The following is a 10,965-nucleotide window of genomic DNA, read 5'->3' as shown; positions in this document are numbered from 1 at the left end:
TCAAATATGCCTTAGCTTATTCATATAATGTTGAATCTTGTTCTTAATCAAATATTCATCCAACTCTTTTTAAAATAGTTAATCAGCAATGTATCAACTGATTCTGATAGTAGTCTATTACACAGACCTAATGCTCTGTGGGAAAAACAATTTCTTCAGTCTGATGTGAGGGTTGTTAGTTTCTGCTAATATCTTCCAGTTGTACAATCACAATTTGAATTAAATAACCTTTCTAATCTGCATTATTTATATTCTTAAGTATCTAAAAACCTGGATTACGTCCCCTCGAAATCTTCTTTTCTCAAATGCAAACAGATTCAGCTCTGTGCATCTCTCTCCATAATTAACAATTATCAATCCTGGAATCATCTTTGTCACTCTTCTCTGAATCCTCCTCTCCAATGTTGGTTTGAAGGTGAAATCTTGAAAACTACACTTAATATTTGAAATGTGAACTTGCTGATGAGTTATACTGGATCCAAATAGTCACTTTCAAATAATAAGCAATGTGCTGTAAATGTATCCCAGTACTTGATTAGCTTTATTGAAAATATATTCACATTGACTGGAAAGATTCAGTGAATGGTGAGTGAACACAACCATATCTTTTTCTTTTCCTGTCTTTGCTAATGGATAACCAATCATTTCCTACAGTCCATTTATATTTCTTGTATAAATGTATAGGACTTTACGTTTATCCACACCAAAATCCATCTACTATTCCATAGTGCATCCACTTAATTAATCCAATTTCCTTTGAATGTGATCAATCTCTCTTATAGCAGCCACATGGACCCATAGTTTGGTGTCATCAGCAAACTTCTGTTCCTGGCAGTTCTGTTCTTTGTATCACTAATGAACAGAAATTTAGGATTTTGGCCCAATATGTACTTTTGAGTGTTGGGCTTCAGGCCAGATTGCAATGCTTGAAATTAAGTTTTGATAAAGCCTGTACTGCATAACATTAGGCTTTGATGCAGCCTGTATTTCACAATATTAGGGTTACAGTGCCTTAAGGCATTGGACCATCCCAGTTCATTGCATATTAAGAATATCATTAGGCTTTAGAATGTGCCACACACTTGACAGACTTGCATTACACTGCCAGCTGCAGCACTCTATGCCTCACAGTCTGCTTTGGTGGATAGAACTCTGTGGATGCGTGTTTGCATGCATGTCCGTACAAGGCTCTGCTTCCTAGACAGTTACATTTTATTGCTAGGAGAGCATAGGTGGAAGAATGCACACTCTCTTAATGTTAAACTAATTAAAACGGTCAGAAAATGACCAAACAATAATGACTAAACTTCAAAAGTACTTAATTGGCTGTAAAACACTTTGAGATGTCCTGAAGTCATGAAAGGCGCTATATAAATGCAAGACTTTCTTTCTCTCTTTCAAACAATTTTAAAATGTGGCTTTGCACCAGGCTTAAGTTATACTAGAACCTGTGCAAAGCCCATATGGTCTGAGCCTATCTAGGAACATAGGAGAATAGGAACAGGAGTAGGCCATTCAGCCCCTCGTGCCTGCTCTGCCATTTGATAAGATCATGGCTGATCTGTGATCTAACTCCATATACCTGCCTTTGGCCCATATCCCTTAATACCTTTGATTGCCAAAAAGCTATCTATCTCAGATTTAAATTTAGCAATTGAGCTAGTATCAATTGCCGTTTGCGGAAGAGAGTTCTATCTCCTGGAGATGGTTTCCCATCTGCTGCTTTTGGTGTCTCCTGGGTTACATTGCCACTTTCGTGTTGTGGCCCATCCAAAACTGTTTTATATTGACATGAAAGTGATAGTAGAAGAGCACTGTTACATAGACTATTACATGTAATAGATAGATGTAGAACTACTCTAATTATTGTAATTAAAACTCTATTACCAGCCTTAGACTTGCAATTAAATTTCTATTGTAAATAACAGGAACAAAAGGTATCCGCTTTATAAAGAAATGGTGCTGCGAGCAGCATTTGTTTTCATGCTATTACATTTTTGTAGCGGGGATAAATTTCAGTGACATGCAGTTTGTGTACTTGTGCACTGTCCTTTGCTCCCTAGCCCTGGATCCCTGCCAATCACAGAACCAACTCTCAGGGGTCAGGGTACTAAGCACACAATGTGGCACTGAAACCGATCTTTGATGCAGAAACTTAAATAATATTAAACTGGATGTCAGTTAAAAGGACTTATTTCAGGCATCACTTTCATGGAGCAACATATGTGACAAAAATCAATCTCACTTCTGTATTTACTAATTAACAGCAACCTTTGTACAGTGCTCCTCATGCAAAATAACATCTCAGACACCTAAAGGTAGGCACTGGCCAACAAAGGAAGGAATTTGGGAGGTGGGACTGAAGGAGATTTCAAAGAGGCTTTTGAAGCTAGGGGGAGATATTAGCAAGACAGAAGAGTTTTGAAAGAGAATTCCAGAAGGCAGATGCAAATAACTAAAAGATTGGCTTCAGATGGCAGAGTGAAAGAGCATAAGCAGCAATCTAGAGTCAAAGGATTGTAGAATGCAAGTTAGATGAATGGTTGGAGAAGATTCCCTAAGTAGAGTTGGGCAAGACCATGAAGTGATTTGAAAGTAAGGACAGGGTTCTTAAAATGGATTTTCTAAAGCTCAGACAACCAGTGGAGCTTGGAGAGGTTGGGGTGATGGGAAAGTGGGGTTTTTGTGCAGCAGAGGAATCAGGTCACTGAATTTTAGATTAGCTGAAATTTGTGAAGAATAAGAAGACCACTAGAGAAATTGATCCTCAAGGTGGTGAAAGCATGGCTAACGGTTTTGGCAGCAGTAAAAGTATCAGCAAAGCTTATGTTGACAATGTATTGGAGATGGAAGAATGCAGCTTTGGTGATAGATCAAATGTGGGGTTGAAAGCTCACCAAGGTTGCACAGATACAACCTCAGTGAGCCTGATGAAGTTGGGGTCAGAAGCACTTACGTGCTGGTGAGAACTGAACAGAAAGGTTTCAGTTTTGTCCATATGGAAATGTAGGAAGTTTTGATTCATCCGGGACTTGATGTCAAATAAGCAGTTGGATAGGTATGGGTACATCCTGGTGTCAATGGTGGTAGCAGAGAGGTATCATGGTATTACAGTAGTAAAGCACAGGAGGAGGCCATTCGTCCCATTGTGCTTTTGCCGGCTCTTTCAAAGAGCTATACAATTAGTCCCACTCCCCTGCTCTTTCCTCACAGCCCTGCAATTTTTTTCACTTCAAGTGTTTATCCAATTCCCTTTTGAAAGTTACTATTGAATCTGCTTCCACCACCCTTTCAGGCAGTGCATTCCAGATCATTACAACTCGCTGTGTAAAAAAATACTTCCTCCTGTCGCTTCTGGTTCTTTTTCCGATCATCTTAAATCTGTGTCCTCTGCCAATCTGACCCTTCTGCCAATGGAAACAGTTTCTCCTTATTTACTCTCTCAAAACCATTCATGATTTTGAACGCTGCTATCAAATCTCCCCTTAACGTTCCCTGTTCTAAGGAGAACAACCCCAGCTTCTCCAGTCTCTCCACAGAACTGAAGTGCCTCAAGCCTGGAACCAATCTAGTAAATTTCTTCTGCACCCTCTCTAAGGCCTTGACATCCTTCCTAAAGTGTGGTGCCCAGGATTGAACACAATACTCCAGCTGAGCCTAACCAGTGTTTTATAATGGTTTAACATAACTTCCTTGCTTTTGTACTCTATGCCTCGATTAATAAAGCCCAGGATACCATATGCTTTTTTAACAGCCTTCTCAACTTGTCCTGCCACCTTCAATGATTTGTGTATGTGCACCCCCAGGTCTCTCTGTTCCTGCACCCTCTTTAAAATTGTACCATTTAGTTTATATTGCTTCTCCTCGGTAGAGCCGGATGTTGTTGCCATTCAGATGCAAATTTTGAAGCTTTGGATGCACATATTACTTTGTTAGCACTACAAATTCATTGTAGGACTAATTCCCAGACAGGAGACGCAGGGTGTGTGAATCAAAGAATTGGGGCTTGAATGTTGTAACCCTATCTCTGATCTACATTCCCCTTGAGTATGACCCCCCTGCAGGGAATGCAGGATCATATGATTATCCCTTATTAACAATAGATCGATCATAGAATCATAGAAAGGTTACAGTATGGAAGGAGGCCTTTCGGCCCATCGAGTCCGTGCCAGCTCTATGCAAGAGCAATTCAGCTTGTCCCACTCCTCCAGCCTATCCCCGTAGCCGTGCAAATTTTGTCCTTTCAAGTGCTTATCCAGTTCCCTTTTGAAGGCCATGATTGAATCTGCCTCCACCACCCCCTCGGGCAGTGCATTCCAGATCCTAACCATTCGCTGTATGAAAAGGTTTTCCTCATTTCACCTTTGGTTCTTTGGCCAATCACCTTAAATCTATGTCCGCTGGTTCTTAACCCTTCTGCCAATGGGAACAGTTTCTCTCTATCTACTCTGTCTAGACGCTTCATGATTTTGAATACCTCTATCAAATCTCCTCTCAACCTTCTCTGGTCCAAAGAGAACAACCCCAGCTTCTCCAGTCTATCCACGTAACAAAAGTCCCTCATCCCTGGAATCATTCTTGTAAATCTCTTCTGTACCCTCGCTAAGGCCATCACAGCTTTCCTAAAGTGCGGTGCCCAGAACTGGACACAATACTCCAGCTGTGGCCGAACCAGTGTTTTATAAAGGTTCATCATGACTTCCTTGCTTTTGTACTTTATGCCTCCATTTATAAAGCCCAGGATCCCATCTGCTTTTTTAATTGCTTTCTTAACCTGCCCTGCCACTTTCAATGATTTGCGTACATATATCCTAAGATCTCTCTGTTCCTGTACCCCTTTTAGAATTGTTCCCTCTAGTTTATATTGCCGGTCCTCGTTCTTCCTACCAAAAAGTATCACCTTGCATTTTTCTGCGTTAAATTTCATCTGCCATGTGTCCGCCCATGCCACCAGCCTGTCTATATCCTCTTGAAGTCTATCACTATCATCCTCACTGTTCACAACACTTCCAAGTTTTGTGTCATCTGCAAATTTGGAAATTGTGCCCTGTACACCCAAGTCCAAGTCATTAATAGAAAAGCAGTGGTCCGAGCACCGACCCCTGGGAAACACTACTGTACACCTCCCTCCAATCTGAAAACCAACCATTCACCACTACTCTCTGTTTCTGTTACTTAGTCAATTCTGTATCCTTGTTGCTATTGCCCCCTTTTAGTCCATGGGCTTCAATCTTGATGACAAGCCTATTGTCAAATAGGCATTATCAAATATAAATAGGCCTTAAAATTTTTGGATTTTATTTTTTTCTGAATTTAGAGAAGAAAATCATGTTGTCAGTTAGCTGTCAGCAAATGCATGATTTTTAAGTTAAAAAATTAAACCGAATAGGGGAGATTTTCACTGGTGCTGCTGGGTAGAAACAGAATGGTAGCACCCCTAAAATGGTGGAGAAGAGCATAACTCCCCGTACCTGCTCCCGATTCAGCTGACGCCATCTTTGGATGGCTGGAGCTTTTATCTGAGTCAGCTGGTAAGCCCTTTTACTATGCAAATTGGGGTCCTATGACTTGTGATCAGTTTAAGTTTATTGCCTAGTCTACTTCAACTATTGTAAACAATTTTACAACACCAAGTTATAGTCCAACAATTTTATTTGAAATTCACAAGCTTTCGGAGGCTTCCTCCTTCCTCAGGTGAATGTTGTGGAAATGAAATCCTCGAACCCTTCGCATTTATAAATCACAGAACAATACCTGGTGATTACAGATAGTCTTTCCAACTGCCCGTTGCCACGGCAATCACAGTGTGCAGACAGAGAGGTGTTACCTAAAAGGCCACCGAATATCCAAACCACCAAAAAAAAACAGAGAGAGAGGCAGAAACATAGAAAAGACAGCAAATGACCCGTTATATTAAAAACAGATAACATTTGTTCGCTGGTGGGGTTACGTGTAGCGTGACATGAACCCAAGATCCCGGTTGAGGCCGTCCTCATGGGTGCGGAACTTGGCTATCAATTTCTGCTCGACGAATTTGCGTTGTCGTGTGTCTCGAAGGCCGCCTTGGAGTACGCTTACCCGAAGGTCAGTGGCTGAATGTTCTTGACTGCTGAAGTGTTCCCCGACTGGGAGGGAACCCTCCTGTCTGGCGATTGTTGCGCGGTGTCCGTTCATCCGTTGTCGCAGCATCTGCATACTTCAACTATGACTGCTCTCTGGCCCTGAGGCCCATCTCAGGTGTCATGGTTCACAGTTTGCAATGTATTCAGAGAAAGTGCAGGGGCAGACAATTACATCAGTCGTAACCGTTCCCATTCCCAGTGTGTTAAGGAGATTTAGAAACTGTAAGGTGTGAATTCCATCTGTAGAGCTTTCAGATCTTAAAGACTTTCTGGATTTTATTTTTTTCTGAATTTCAATAAGAAATTCATGTAAAGTTAGTCTACTTCACTTACGTGAATATGATAAATAACTATTTGCGGTGAATGAATAAAATCAAAACTCAAAACCATTCCCACCTATTGTATTAATTCCTATTTGCTGAACAACCTCAGCTGTTTACTTTGTTTCTTTCCCAGAGTTGACAGTCCAAATTTCATACCAACATGCTGCCTATTATTTTTGTAAACTATTAATTAAAAAATTATAGCTGTACAAAACAATTACATTTCAGAGCATATCCCATTCCGGTCAAAAATATGTAAAAGAAATTCCCCAATATTGTATTCTGAATTTCGATTAAATGAGTACTCCTGACAAGAGAGTGTAATTTTGGGACACATATTTGTTATTCACTTAACAATAATAGCTGTATTTTAAGATTTTATGGAGCACTAAAGCAATTACTGAACGCTGCTAACCTGTTGGTGAGTTTCCAGAGGCAATGTTTTATGCAGTGGCATGTAGGTTTGAAAAGCTCTGCTAAAGCTGTGATCTTTCAAATCTGCAACTCAGAATGGAACTGAGAAGATCTTGTCTGATGGGGTTTTATTTTTTAATCTGGGAAGTTGTGTTCAAGCAGTCCTCCCTCACAGTCCTGTCCTGTGATTCAGGGTTGTGCCCAGGCCTCTGCAAATCCCTACAGGTGTGAGAGTAAAGCTATTGGCGAGAAAGCCTTAAGTTAGACCATTGTGCTCCCTCATTCTCCGGTGAAAAATTTGTTGGAAAAATAATTAGCAAACACCACAGCGAGCATAGTGGCAGATTGGATGGAGCGCGGAAAATGTCTGATACACACTCAAGGTACCGGGGACCATCACAGAACAGAACAACAGGTTATAATTAACAGGGACAAGTTTAGAAGCAATGGCTCCAATCTGATAATGTGGGGTTGGGTCGCAGTATGTTGGGTTTCATTTGATTGATTAGTTTGTACTGAAACTGTATAAATATATAAATCACCGTTGAGAAGGGATGTTTATGCATAGGGTTGCGATCCCAGCCATATTTCATTACAGGTTGCAATCCTTGCTTAGTGCACAAGCTCAATAATTATTAATATAAAAATAATATCAGTCGGGAGAAAATCAGAACATGCCTGGCTGTCAAAACACTTAATTTACGTAATTAAGGTTTAAGATTTGAGTGAAGTTCCTAGAACAAGTCAGTAAAAATGTTACCCTCAGGCAACCTGCTGAACGATTAAATACTTTACTGATGCTGAGCCCTCCAGCGCCAATCTGTAATGGTCTAATTAACTGTGGTGATCACGGTGGTGTTAATTCAGCAAACTTGATCTTGCCATTGATTTTAATGGGGGGGGGCAGAGCTATGATAATTAGCCGTTCAATTTTTTCAGCGAGGGTCTCTGTGGAGCAGTGCAAAATTCCCAGGAAACTACGCCATAGTTTCCTGAAATAACAGAAAATGCTGGAAACACTCAGCAAGTCGGACAGCATCTGTGGAGAAAGAAACGGAGTTAACGTCAATGACCCTTCATCAGAACTGGAAGAAGTTGAAGATTAAACAGTTTTTAAGCAACTTTTTAAGCAACTGTTTAATCTTCAACTTCTTCCAGTTCTGATAAAGGGTCATTGATCTGAAACATTAACTCTGTTTCTTTCTCCACAGATGCTGCCTGACCTGCTGAGTGTTGCCTGCATTTTCTGTTTTTATTTCAGATTTCCAGCATCCGCAGTATTTTGTTTATAATTTCCTTGAAATTATGCTGTAGATGCACCAACAAATTCAGGCCCATTAAATTTTATCTAGGCTGCTCTCCAATGTTGTGAAACTTGAATGCCAACTCTCCCTCTTGGCTTTCGTCCTAGCTCCCGCTGCTTTCATATGGCTGTCAATGGGGTGCCTGTGCACCAGGGCAAACCAGCTAGATTTGCTAAGCTTGCCATCCCGGAGGACCCATATTTTATTGAATCGTCCTGAATGCCGCTGGCCTTAGTTTATTCAGCAGGTTTACACTGGAGTTGTCGCCAGGTGAACTTTGAGAACCTACGTACAAACACCCACACTGACACCAATATAAAACCTGCTCTGCCTTTCTCTGTCCTGCTGGACTGTCTTGGATTTTAAATCAGCTGCGGGAACCTGGACTGAAGTTGGGAATCAGAAGGGAGTGTTGGAGGTACTGAGCAAAAGCTGGCAGCAATAGGAAGTGCACACTACTCTCATCTTCCGCATCGCTATTTCTTAGCCTTTTGAACTCATTCAATTCAAAATCTCAGTGAAGTACAAGACCTGGCCTTCTGACTTACTAACTCAGTTTCAACCATTTTGTTGCTGAATTCATCAATTTCAGATTTTGTCAGCTTGCAAATTCACCCATCTTTTCATCCACAATAATTTTCATTTAAGTAATTTTATTATACATTTTAGTTTGAAATTTTAGATGTAGGGTCATTTATTTGGAACAAATTAGCTGCAGAAGTTAAATAATGTTTTCATGTACCAATCCATGAAAATCTGATTGAACTGAACAACTATTCACCTATCTGGCCAAAGTGAGTCCAGCTAAGCAGCATGGGCTCAAAACAAACCAGACTGGGTTTACTGTAGGAAACAAACCAATACTATAAAGCGTTTTCAGGTGAAATAAATGAGCTCCTGCTGGATTCGCCAAGATAGGCATCCTAAATTCGGTCCTGTCTTCTGCTGTTGATTTAAAATCAGAAACAGCTTCTTAGGATAAGTACAGGGAGAGAAGATTTAAAATCAGCAATGAGACCTGGGATTGAAATCAGGAGGCAGAGGAGTTAAAGAAAGAAAGATAGGGTTGCATTTATTTGGCAATAAAAGACCTTTTATGACCTCAAGTCACCCCACAATGCTTTGCAGCCAATGAAATAATTTTGAAGTCTAGTCATTGTTGTAAAAGTTGGAAAATGTTGGAAAAGCAGCAGCCAATTTGCGCACAGCAATCTCAAACCTAGCACCTTACTTGCTACATTTTGGTTAGCATTTCTCTGTGTTGGTTCAGTTGAATTTTATTTCCGTGCATGTTTTGCAACTGCAATGTTCCTTCATGTGCATAGATATATTGTGCAGCCCACGTTATATTAATATCCATACCTTAACTTGGTGCTTCCTTCAGATTTACTGCCAAGTCCTCCCAATAAAAGGACATCACAGATGCTGCCAGCATATCTTGCCATGTTTGACACATTCTTTGAATGGTAGGGAGCTCCAACAAGAATGTGCTCCTGTCTCTCCATTACTTTGTGTACCAGCACTTGGAAAGAAAGAAAAAAAAGTTTGCATTTATATAACGCCTTTCATGACCTCAGGACATCCCAAAGAGCTTTACAACCAATTAAGTACTTTTGAAGTGTAGTCACTGTTGTAATGTAGGAAACACGGCATCCAATTTGCGCAGAGCAAGGTCCCACAAACAGCAATGTGATAATGAACAAATAATCTGTTTTAGTGAATGTTGGTTGAGGGTTAAATATTGGCCAGTACACTGGGGCATCTCCCCTGCTATTCAACGGAATAGTATCATGGGATCTTTTACATGAGTTGGCATCAATATTAAATATCACAGTCCTGGAGGAGAGGGGAGTGAATCAGCAGCAAATAGGGATGAGCTCTGGGGCACACATATTTTCCAGAAGGAAAAGAAAACAATCACTTTTTGTTCCTGTAACTGGTGATCAAACTTTTGAGGATGGGGTTGTTCTAAAATCCTGGGGCACCCTTGCCTAGATACACAAATTGGCAGGTATAAAATGCAGTAATTTTACCAAAACACAGTGCAGTACAAGGTGTCCCCATGGATTCCCTCTCTCAGCATCTCTGTCTTGCTACCTCCTCTACATCTTCAAAAACCTCCTTAAGACCCTCTTTTTAAACTATGCTTTTGCCCTTTCCTGATCCGCTTCCATTTTGACTTGATGACCACTTGCTATACACTGGACACTAAGGAAAGAAAGAATTTGCATTTTTATGATGCCTTTCACATCCTCAGGACCTCCCAAAATACATCACAGCCAACGAATTGCTTTTGAGGTGTAGTGACTACTGTTTTGTGAGCAAATAAAGCAGTCAATCGGCACACAGCAAGCTCCCACATACAAAACATTCCATCCCTCAAGTCTGTTCTGCCATTCAATTAGATCATGGCTGATCGAAACCTCAATTTCATTTACCCACCTTTGCTCCATATCCCTCGATGCCCTTAGCTAACAAAAATCTATCAATCTCAGTCTTTGTAAAAGGTGTCATGAGGTCTTCTATGAGCACCTGAACAGTACTGCACTGAAGTGTCAGCCATAGGTTACATGTTCAAGTCGTGGAATGGGAGCTTGAACCCACAAACTTCAGACTCAGAGGTGAGAGTGATATCAAGGACAACACAAAGTTTTTACAAGTACATTAAGAGAAAGAGAGTGGCTAAGAGTAACGTGGGCCCCTTAAAGACAGACACAGGTGATATTGTAATTGAAAATCAGGAAATAGCAGACTTGTTAAATACTTATATTGTATTTGCCCTCACGGTAGAGGATGAGGATG

The sequence above is a fragment of the Heptranchias perlo genome, chromosome 4 (genome assembly GCF_035084215.1).
Source record: "Heptranchias perlo isolate sHepPer1 chromosome 4, sHepPer1.hap1, whole genome shotgun sequence".
In the NCBI taxonomy this organism is placed as follows: domain Eukaryota; kingdom Metazoa; phylum Chordata; class Chondrichthyes; order Hexanchiformes; family Hexanchidae; genus Heptranchias; species Heptranchias perlo.
This window is presented reverse-complemented; position numbering follows the sequence as displayed.